We start from the raw sequence: 11,119 nt of genomic DNA on the forward strand, positions 1-11,119 counted from the left end.
AGCAAGGACCTTGCGGAATCGGTCCTGCTGATGGGCAGTGACACTCCGGGGGAGGAGTGACAGGGCCCGGTGGCAGTGGTGATGTCACTGAACCGTTGCCGCTGGCCGAGCTGGGTCCTCAGGCCTCCTCCGGCGAGGCGGTGAGCCCCACTACCCTTCTATTTGAGTCAGCGAGAAGCTATTCCCTCGGCTGACAAACGACAACCTTACCAGTTGCTGGGATTTCTCTTCGCGGTTTCCTCTGGTGAATTCCCAGGGCGGTAAAATGTGCCATAAAGGTTTTTTGTTTTTTTGTTTTTTTTTTTGACGTTTATTTATTTTTGAGACAGAGAGAGGCAGAGCAGGAACGGGGGAGGGTCAGAGAGAGGGAGACACAGAATCTGAAACAGGCTCCAGGCTCCGAGCCGTCAGCACAGAGCCCGACGTGGGGCTCGAACTCACAGACCGTGAGATCGTGACCTGAGCCGAAGTCGGACACTTAACCGACCGAGCCACCCAGGCGCCCCCGTAAAGGTCTTTTTTAACAAGTTGCTTTTTTTTTTTTTAAGTTATCAAAGAAATATTACATGTTCGTTATTTTAAAAGGCGAGAGGGGGTCCTGGGTGGCTCAGTCTGTTGAGTGTCGGACTTCGGCTCAGGTCACGATCTCACGGTTCGTGGGTTCGAGCCCCGTGTGGGGTTCTGTGCTGACAGCTCGGAGCCTGGAGCCTGCTTCTGATTCCGTGTCTCCCTCTCTCTCTGCCCCTTCCGTGTTTTCTCTCTCTCTCTCAAAAATAAACATTTTTTTTAAAAGTTTAAAAAAAAAAAGGCGAGAAATAAAAAAATACCACAAAGAGGAAATAAAAATTCCTCATAATCACAATCCTCAGAAGGAAGCACGATTACTATTTTGATCAAACCCTTGCCAATAGAGATCCAGATGTTTCTCTTCCCTCACGGGCATCTTGTGAGCACCTTTAACTGTTCGTAAACATATGTTTCTATCCCTTTATAAATAACTGGCTGGTGTGCCATCAAATACATGCACCCCATGTATCAGGTGCGTCCCCCAACCCCCCACCAGTGGGCGTGTGGGTTGTTTTCAGTTTCTCGTTGCTTACAGAAGATAATGCCTCGGACTGCGCTACGCCTCTCCCCGAGTTCAGATGGTGACATCCTGACCCCCAGGACCTCAGAACGTGCCTATTTGGAGATGGGCCTTTAAAGAGCCAGTTAAGGCTGGATGGTACAGTCAGTTAAGCGTCTGACTCTTGATCTCGGCTCAGGTCACGATCTCAGTTTGTGAGTTCGAGCCCCGCGTCGGGCTCTGTGCTTATGGTGCGGAGCCTGCGTGGGATTCTATCTCTCCTCTCTGCCCCTCCTGGCTTGTGCGCTCTCTCTCTCTCTCTGTCTCTCTCTCTCTCAAAATAAATGAACTTAAAACAGTTTTTTTTTTTAATTTAAAGAGGTAATTAAGGTAGAATGAAGTCATGTGTGGGTCCCCAATCCAATATGACTGGCATCCTTTTTTTTTAATTAATTTATTTATTTTGAGAGAGAGAGAGAGAGAGAGATCAGGGGAGGGGCAGAGATAGAGGGAGAGAGAAAATCCCAAGCGAGTTCTGCGCTGTCAGCACAGAGCCCAACATGGGGCTCGAACTCATGAACCGTGAGATCACGACCTGAGCCGAAGTCAGACGTTCAACTGACTAAGCCACCCAGGTGCCCCAAAGACTTTGCATTTTGAGGTAATGGCGGACTCACAGGGAGTGGCAGACGTGGTACAGGGTCTGTGGCCTCTTTCCGCCATGGTGACGTCTAACGGAACTGGAGTACAGACCCGGACAGGAAACTTGCATGGATACAGTGCTGTCGGGTGGCCTCCAGGCTTCATTCAGCCTCGCGGTGGGTCCCGTGTGCCCTTCCCTCGATCAATTCCTCCGTATTTCGCTCCTGTATCCTATTTCACTTCCTTTCGTTTGTTTCTGGAACAAGGAAGGAGCCGGAGCGGCCCTGGTGCTGTTTCTGCAGCCCTGCTGGGTTCACTTACTGACCCTGGTAGCGCGTTGTAGATTCGACTAGAACCTTAACGCATGCGATGATACCATCTACAACCCAATGGCGGTTCTTTTTCCTCCCGTCCTTACACTTCTTGTCTTGCTCATTCGCATTGGTCCGGAAGGCCAGGACCACGTAGAAGAAAACCAGTGACGGCGGGAAACCAGTCTCAGGCTGTAGGACCCACTTCTCAGTACGACGTTTGCTGCGGGTTTCTGCTGTGTATTTTTTATCACGTGAAGGGTGCCCCCTCCAACTGTACTTTTCTGAGAGCTTCCTTCTTCACAGCTGGTATTCAGTGCCATCAAGTAATTTTTCCGCGTCAGTGGAGACGATGATCCTCTCTCCTTTTTCTTGTCTTGTTAGGATTGATTTTTGAATGTGAAGCCAACCTTGCATTCCTGAACTAAATGCCACTTGGCTGTAATACTGTCTTATTTGATTTGCTAACATTTGGTCGAGTATTTTTGTGGCTGGTTTCATGAGGGCGGTTGATCTCTAATGTTCCTTTGCCGTGTAACGTCCCTGTCGGGATTTACCGTGAAGGTGACGACAACCTCGTAAAACAGCTTGGGAAGCACCGCTTCGTCCCCGATTCTCCGGGAAGTGTTGTGTGAGGTCAGGGTGATTTCTTTTTTAAATGTTGAGCAGAATTCGCCAGTGAAGCCATGGGAAAATCTCTTTGTCACATGGTTTTAATTTTGGATTCAATATCTTTGAGAGGCGGGGGGGGGTTTCCCCCTCCCCCCTTGGGGCGGTTTTGATAAGCTGTGTTTGTCAAGTACTCTTTTCTACTTCGTTTAATTTTCAGTTGATCAGCATAAATCTGTCCCTTACGTCTTCCTCGATGCCGCGTAAACATTAGACTCCGTGTTGCTGCGGTAGGTGTCTGTGTGATGACCCGTGTCACTCCGTAACACCTCGGCCGTGGCGCTCGGCGACTTCTATCTGCGTGTTGTGGACGTGTGTCTGTTTGTGTCACCCCACCCCGAGCTGTCACCAGATGGAGCTCGCTGGCCGGAGGGACACATCATAGGCGCTGCTGAAGCGGGGGGGCACCCCACGAACCCGGGGCAGCACCCACCACCGCCGCCCGCTACTGAACGTCTCCGGTCTCTTTGAAGTGAAGCTTCCGGAGGCTGTTTGCATTGAAATGTCTGAGGGCTCCCCGGGTCCACCCAGCCAGAGCAAGTCATTGATAGATTAGTTTGAATGAAGAGTAATCAATAATTTATGCTGATGTTTTCCCTCATGCAGCAGGGAGACCCGTTTTGATACGATTTGACAGGGTCAGGCACACCTGGGTTTAATTAAACCTGATACAGAAAATTAAAAGAAAGAAAACCATGCCCACCAACCCTCTGGCGATTGGTTGCCCGAGCTGGGCTCAATCTACAATCGATGAAGAGGGATCAAGGAGCAGACGGGGACGTGGGGCGAAAAGCCCACATTCAACAGATGCTTCCACACGGCTGCCCTGATGCCACATGGGAAATGTAAATACGCTTATTGGCATCTTCTCATAACGTGGCCTTTAGGAGGCAGGCCGCTTGCACGCGATGATGGATGGTTTTGCTGGCGGGAGCGTCCGCCATGTCTGGAAGCCAGCACCGCGTGGGCCTCTCTTAGAGGAGCCGGATCACCGAAACTCACCTCCCCAGAGCCGCCATCAAAAGAAGCAAGTTGAGGGGCGCCTGGGTGGCTCAGTCGGTTGAGCGTCCGACTTGAGCTCAGGTCACGATCTCGCGGCTCGTGGGTTCAAGCCCCACGTCGGGCTCTGTGCTGACAGCTCAGAGACTGGAGCCCGCTTCGGATTCTGTGTCTCCCTCTCTCTCTGCCCCTCCCCTGCTTTCTCTCTCTCTCTCTCAGAGGAGAACACCGTTCTTAGTTTCCATGAAGCAGGCAGAGCAGGTCAGGCGGGAGGTCCAACCAGCAGACCCTCCCCCGCCCCAGCACCCAGGTGGGCTGGACAGCCGGCCTCACAAACACACCCGAAGCCCTAGATTCCAGGTGCTGTTAGTTCTCTCCCCGCCCAGCCCTGGTCGCTTTTGTGGGGCAGCACCCTGATGTTGCTTTGGGACACCCCCAAGCACAAACACATTTACTCTGTCTAAGGGACCGTCCCCGGAGGCTCCCCTGGCCCAGGGATGGACGCAAGACCCAGGAGGCCACAGCAGCCGGAGATCGCTCCCCGGCACATCCACCCCTGTGCCCAGTGATCCAGGGGCTCAACAGGGGAGCTGTTAAAATTTACCATTGTAACGATGTTTCGGCGTGCACTTCGGGGCATTAAGTCCGCTCGCACTGCTATCCAGCCCTCACCCCTGACCGTCCAGAACTCGTCTTCCCACGCCAGAACTCAGCCCCCAGTGGACACTGACTCCCCCCCCGCCCAGGCCCCCGCCCTGGCGTCCCTCCGCTCTCGTTTCCGGCTCTGTGAACTTGACGGCCCCGCCTACTCACAGAAGGGGAATCCTACCGTGGCGTCCCTTGGCGACTGGCTGATCTCACTTCCCGTAACATCCTCCAGGCTCATCCGCGTTGCCGCCTGAGTCAGAACCTCCTTCCGTCTTGAGGCCGAAGCCACGGACGGACGTGCCACGTTTTGCTCACCCACCATCCACGGATGGGCCCTCGGGTTGCTTCCGCCTTTCGGCTGTTGTGAATAGTGCCGCTGGGAACGTGGGCGTGCGGGTACCCGTTCAAATCCCTGCTTTCAAAGCTTTGCGGTAAATACCCCAAACTGGAATTGCTGAATGCGATGGCAATTCTGCGTTTACTTCCTGAGGGGCTGTCACCCTGTTTTCCACGGTGGCCCGACCGTTTTCCATTCCCGCCAGCAAGGCCCAAGGATTGCAGTTTCCCCACATCCTCGCCAACATCGTCGCTTTCTGTTTTGGTTTCGTTTTGGGTTCTTGGTGTTTTTTATAATCACCTCCTAGTGAGTCTGGGGTGTTTAGTGTTGCTTTTGATTCTGGGCGCCCCCTTTCCCTTCACGGACCCTTCTCTACTCTTCCTGATGTTAGCCAGAGCTGCCCCCCCGGAATGCACCCCCTGGGGGGGTGGGGCGGGGCCGTGTGCTTGCCCAGAGGATGCCCCCTGCTCTAAAGGAACACAAGACTGCTTGGAGAATAGCGGTGGGACAGGAAAACAAAACTCCGCCCATATTTGGTGAGCACCACGGTCTTGCCAGGGGCTGGGGTCAGAAGGGTGCAGATTGAGGCCAGCTCCTCCCCTAAGGAAGTCTACCTGCAGTCTAGGAGGTGAGACACTGTGGGTGACCCACCCATGAGACACTGTCCTGCCTGCACCATCTTGTTGTCAGAGCCCATCTCTCAAATTAGAGGCTAAAAATGCCAAACATCTGCCTCCCCAGACTTCCTTACGTGGAGGCATGGGCAGGTGGCCCAGTTCTGTCATTTGGGACCTGAGGTCTGTTGGGGACCTCTGGGAAAGTTTTGCATCCTTAACAAGTATAGTAGGGAGTAGCATTTTCCTCTCCTTCCCTATGGACCTTATTGTGGGGAGATGTGATGTCCGGGGCTGCGGCAGCTATCTTGTCTCCATGAGGTGAGGATGTTATCATCATGCTGGGGAAGTGGAAAAATAGGAAGATGCTAGGTCCTTACTGCTATCACTGAGCTCCTGAATCAACCTCAAGTTCCTAATCATGTGAGAACAATAAGCCCTGATCATTAAAGCCACTTTTCACGGAATATTCTATTACTTGTGGCCCAAGGCATTCTATCTGATAAAAGAGGCTGACTAAAACGAAGAGTCACAGATACCAGTGGAAAATTCTCGCTGGGCTGCATCTGGTGAAGGAGCTGTATGTGGTGCATTTAATGGGGAATGAAGACCCAGTCAGGGAAGTCAGGACAGCATCCCCAAGGAAGTGACCACTGAACAGAGGTCCGGATGAAAACCTGTAGACCTTAGGCAAAGGGAACAGCCTCTGCAGAGAGAGTGTGGGCGGTCCCCAGGAGGGCATTAGAGTCACTTGGGGAGGTTTTAACAGTTACAACACACGATGCCCAGCAGGATTGAGAACCATGGACCAAGCGGCCTGCAGGGTGTGGGTGAGGGAGGGGCAGAGGAGGGTGGGGCTTTGGGCCCAGCTGTACCCTGAAAGGAGGAGATCGCAGCAGCCATTGGGCTGGGCAGCCCTGTCCCTGTTGTCCCTCGTGCTGCTGGGTCTCCCGCTGAAGTGAGCTGAATGGCGGCCCCCAAAAGATATGTCCGCCCAGAACCTCAGAATCAAGCTTATTTGGAATAAGGGTCTTTGCAGATGTAATTAACATAAGGATCTCACGATCACTTTGAAATCGGGTGGGCCCTAAATCTGAGGACAGGTGTCCTTATAAAACGAGAAGAGAGAGGGGCGTCTGGGTGGCCCAGTTGGTTCAACGTCTGACTCTTGATTTCAGCTCAGGTCATGATCCCTTGGTTTGTGAGATCAAGCCCCGCGCCATCAGCAGGGAGCCTGCTTGGGATTTTCTCTCTCTCTCTCTGTCTCTTTCTCCTTGCGCCTCATCCCCTCTTAAAATAAACAGACATTTTTAAAAAATAAAATGAAAAGAGAGAGATACAGAAACACGAAGGACAGAACGCCGTTGCGGACAGCGGTGGAGACCAGGGCAGTGCATCTACAGACCACGGAATGCCTCAGAAGCCGGGAGAGGGGCATGTGATGGATTCTCCCCAGAGCCTCCAGAAGGAACCCCTCTGCCAACACTTTGGACTCTGGCCACCTGCACGGAGAGAGCAGAAGTTTCCATTGTCCTAAGCTGCTCAGTCTGTGGCTATTTGTTACAACCGCCCGGGGACACTGCGATGCCTCCCGCGTTGTCCGTTGGGGCCCGGACCGAGCAAAGCAGAGCATCCTTGTTTAGGAGCAAACCGCAGCCCCTCTCGGCTGGCCTGGCACTGGGATGGTAATCTGGGCGAGGAGGGGCCATCTCCTCAGCTCTGCGGGAAGCTTGTGATGTTGTGGCAGAAACCGCCCCCGCCCAAGGTGACCTTCTCGTGACAAACCCGTCCCTGGCATCAGTTATTCACGTGGAGCATCTTGGAATGTGCTCCAAACGCACGGGCCCAGGCTTTTTGTTGTTACCCCCTCCGCTGCCTTTAAAGACATTTGTCCAACCCGCGCCTGGCAGAGAAACAGAGAGACGGGGCGTTTGGGAGGGGCGGGGAGCACAGCGCCCACGGGGCTCCTCCAGCTCGCCGGCAAAGGGCTCTCGGCGGCGGCCCCTCGGCGGGCCTTGAAAGCGCGTGTCTCCTCGCAGAAAGAGCTGTCCGCCGGCCGCCGGGGCCTTTGATTCCTCCCTGACAGGGTGCTGACGGATTGATCTGGTGCCCGTACATAATTCATGAGCCCCTGAGCAGCTGTGAATTCTGCGCAGGCCTTTTCCGCCGTGCGGACGAAGCGGTTGGGGAGGGGGGTCCGGGAGGCGGGGCCCGCCCGGTGGTCTGTTCTGTTGCCGGTCCCCACGCTGCCGATGCCACCGGAGGGACCGAGCTAACGGGACGCTCTGGGGCTCAGGGAAACGGCCCTCTCTGACGTCACAGCCACCTGTCCACGGTCTGCCATCTCAGGGGCAAGGGCTGTGGGGCGCATGCCCCAATCTCCCCTCCGTGTGGGCCTGAGCGCCCCCTTCTAGACGGCCTCCTGGGCAGGGGCCCTCGGGCCGCAGTCCCGCAGACGCGAGTAGCTGGGTGACCTTGGGCGTGTTACTCGGCCTGCCTGAGCCAAGCCCTGTCCCGGTGGAGGCACGGTGCTGACACGCTGTAGGCCAAAGGCGCTGTCCCTCCGCAGCAGAGCGGGTGGGGCTGTCAGTGGTAGAAGCGAACCGTCTGGCACATTACCGCAGTCTTCCACTGGCCGCCCTGGGGGTGACGGCCCCGCTTCCCGGAGTGTGGCCACAGGCAGGCCCTCCGGACCTCATTCCCGCTTGTACTTGAAAGCACAGAGCAGGATCCCAACAAAACAGGAATAAAACCACCCGTAGGCAGAAAAAAAGGCTTTTCAAACGCAATTTCCCGGAACCCAGGGTTATGGGTTCCCAAGGAGGCCAGCAAACATCAGAACCATCTATGGCTTTGACAGGGCAGTGCCCGGGCCTCCCCGGGAGTTCCAGCTCAGGGGTGCGGGTGACCAGTCGCCCACCAGTCCTCAGGGTTGTGACCCCAGTGTCCACCGCCCGGGCCAGAAACAGGTTAGGCAGAAAAGGCCTTGGGACCACTCCACAGAGCATTTTCCAGCTGGAGCACAGCTTGAGGTGTTTTTGCAAAACCACTAGGCTGTCCTTGATTTCCCAATATTTCTATTTGGTTGAGGACATTGATTTTATTTCCCCCCTTCATGGTATTTATTGTTGACAGATTTCTTTTTTCAAATCGCAAAAGGAATACCTACCTAAATGTTTGATCTCTTTTTCCTCCACGTTTTCCTGTATGTAAAGTCTTTTAGTATGAAAAAAGCAATATTATAATCTCATGCCAAAAAACGTAGAAAACAGAGAAGCAAAAAGAGATCAAAATCTCCACAATCGCTCTCTCCAAAATGACGGCCATGAATGAGCGTGTTGGTCTATGCCTTCCCAGGACTGTGCCAGTGTGAACACAGAGACATCCTATTTTACTGTAAATTTTCTTATTGTGGAAAAGCATACATAACACAGGGGCACCTGGCTGACTCCGTCAGTAGAGCGGTAGAGCGTGTGACTCCTGATCTCAGGGCTGCAAGTTCAAGCCCCGTGTTGGGCGTAGAGCTTACTATCACAAAGCTTACCACTCTAGCCATCTTTAAGTGCCCAGTTCAGCGACATGAAGCACACTCACCCTGTTGCAGCTGTCGTCACCATCCGTCTCCAGCAGTTTTCCATTTTCCCAAAACTGAAACTCTGTCCCCATTAAACACGACTCCCCATTTCTCCTCCCCAGCCCCTGACGCCCACCCGTCTGTGTCTCTGACTTTGATGACTCCAGTTGGAATCATACAGGGTTCGTCCTCACGTAGCATAACGTCCTCCAGATTCATCCATGGTGTGGAGCGTGTCAGAATTTCCTCCCTTTCCAAGGCCGAGAGAGACATCCTGTGTATGAAATAAAGTTATACTGTGTGGTACAGACTTCCATGCGCCCGCGTCTTTTTCATACAACGTTAGCTTGAAAACAGCCTCCCATCAGAAACTGATCCATAACTTGCTTCCACGTTGTCTCCCACTGGTTATACCCTCCCGGAAGCAGCCTTGGGTTGGGAGCAGGAAGCCGAGGGCCTCTGTAGGGGGCAGGCAGGGGTCCCCAGGACCACCCCCAGGATGGGTGACTCTCTAGAAAGGCTGAAAGGACTCAACATATAGTTGTATCCCAGCAAAAGGATAGGAAGCCAGGCACGGGCTTCCAAGAGTCCTCTCCCCCTGGAGTCACACGGATGGGCTTCACCTTCCCCACAACATGTTGCAACAACGCACGAAGTGCTGTCTACCAGGGAAGCTCCTTATTACAGGCCGGTCACATAAGCACCCTCTGCCTAACACATGCCAAACATCCTTACTACTCAAAGGAAAGCAGGAGTTTGGCATAAACCACGTGGTTCGCACAAACAGTTGAGGCACAGTGAGCCATTCTTATCAATTAGGGGATGGTGGAAACTCTCCCATAATCCAGGTTCCCAGATGCCAGTCCAAACTGCACCTTGGAGACAGGCCTTCAAAAGGATACCTGTCTCCAGCCTGCTCCGTGAACCATTGTCTGTACATACGCCGCTTGTTTTATTTTATTTTATTTTTTTAATGTTTATTTATTTTTGGGACAGAGAGAGACAGAGCATGAACGGGGGAGGGGCAGAGAGAGAGGGAGACAGAATCAGAAACAGGCTCCAGGCTCTGAGCCATCAGCCCAGAGCCCGACGCGGGGCTCGAACTCACGGACCTCGAGATCGTGACCTGGTTGAAGTCGGACGCTTAACCGACTGCGCCACCCAGGCGCCCCACCGCTGCTTGTTTTAAAAGTCCAAGATTTAAAACAAAAATGCAAGACATCTGGCCCCCACGGGCCTCTTGTTCACAGGCCCACTCAGCTGGGGCAGAACAGCCCTATCTTTAAGTCAGGTCAGTAGGGTCTAGGGTTGGCCATTGCTTAAATCTTGTAAATTAGCTGTAGGTTTTAAAACAGGAGGAAATCTGATGGAGACCTACAAGGCCTCCGCATTGAAAACTACAAAATGTTATTGAGAAAAAGTAACAAGGCTCTCAACAGACAGAGCAGTATACCATGTTCATGGATAAGAGAACTACACTACTGTAAACACGTTATCCCCACCCCACCCCCCACTCCCCGATTAATAGCTACACTCACTGCAACCTCAATCACAATCCCAGTAGGTTTATTTTGGGTGGAAATTGACAAGCTGATATAAAACTTATATGAAAAGGCAAAGGGCCAAGGAACGAATAGCCAAGAAGATTGTGAAAACAAAGAGCAAGGTTGAAGACTAGTGCTACCAGATATCAGAGCTGTGATAGAGCCATAGCAGTTAGGGCAGCATGGGGCTGTCAAACACAAAGGCTGCCACAAAGGCAGACAAACTGACCAGCGGGACAGAAAGATTTGGGAGAAGAAGCCCCTCCCCACAAAACAGGCAGCAGGGCCAGCCCTGCCCAGCGAGAACAGGAGAGTCCTTTCTAACACATACCTCACGAATTACAAAACAAACAAACACATCCCAGACGGACTGCATATCTACCTGTGAAAGGCAAAGCAATGAAACGTTTCCAAGAGACATCTTTGTGACCTCAGAAGAGGCAAAAATGTCTTAAACAGGGTGCAAAATGTACTAACCATACATGGAAAAAGTAACGGACATGTATGGATGTCCGTTCAGCAGAGAATGAAAGGTAATCCGCAGAGAAGTTTTTCCTCATATTTGCAACATAAGGACTTATATTGAAAACACTCCTGGAAATCAACAAGAAAAGAACAAACAGGGGCACCTGGATGGCTCAGTCGGTTAAGCCTCTGACTTCGGCTCAGGTCATGATCTCACAGCTCACGGGTTCGAGCCCCGCGTCGGGCTCTG

At 52.9% G+C, this 11,119-nt stretch overlaps 1 non-coding gene across 1 annotated transcript; it reads left to right on the forward strand.

Moving 5' to 3' along the window:
- The first annotated feature begins 3,729 nt into the window (after positions 1 to 3,729).
- On the forward strand, positions 3,730 to 3,814 carry TRNAS-UGA (transfer RNA serine (anticodon UGA)). The gene has a single exon. It is a non-coding gene; the product is annotated as a tRNA-Ser (tRNA).
- The last annotated feature ends 7,305 nt before the right edge of the window (positions 3,815 to 11,119 follow it).

Source organism: Lynx rufus, unplaced genomic scaffold (assembly GCF_022079265.1).
Source record: "Lynx rufus isolate CCGP_SWC_20201006 ecotype Redwood Valley unplaced genomic scaffold, mLynRuf1.p SCAF_44, whole genome shotgun sequence".
Taxonomy (NCBI): Eukaryota; Metazoa; Chordata; class Mammalia; order Carnivora; family Felidae; genus Lynx; species Lynx rufus.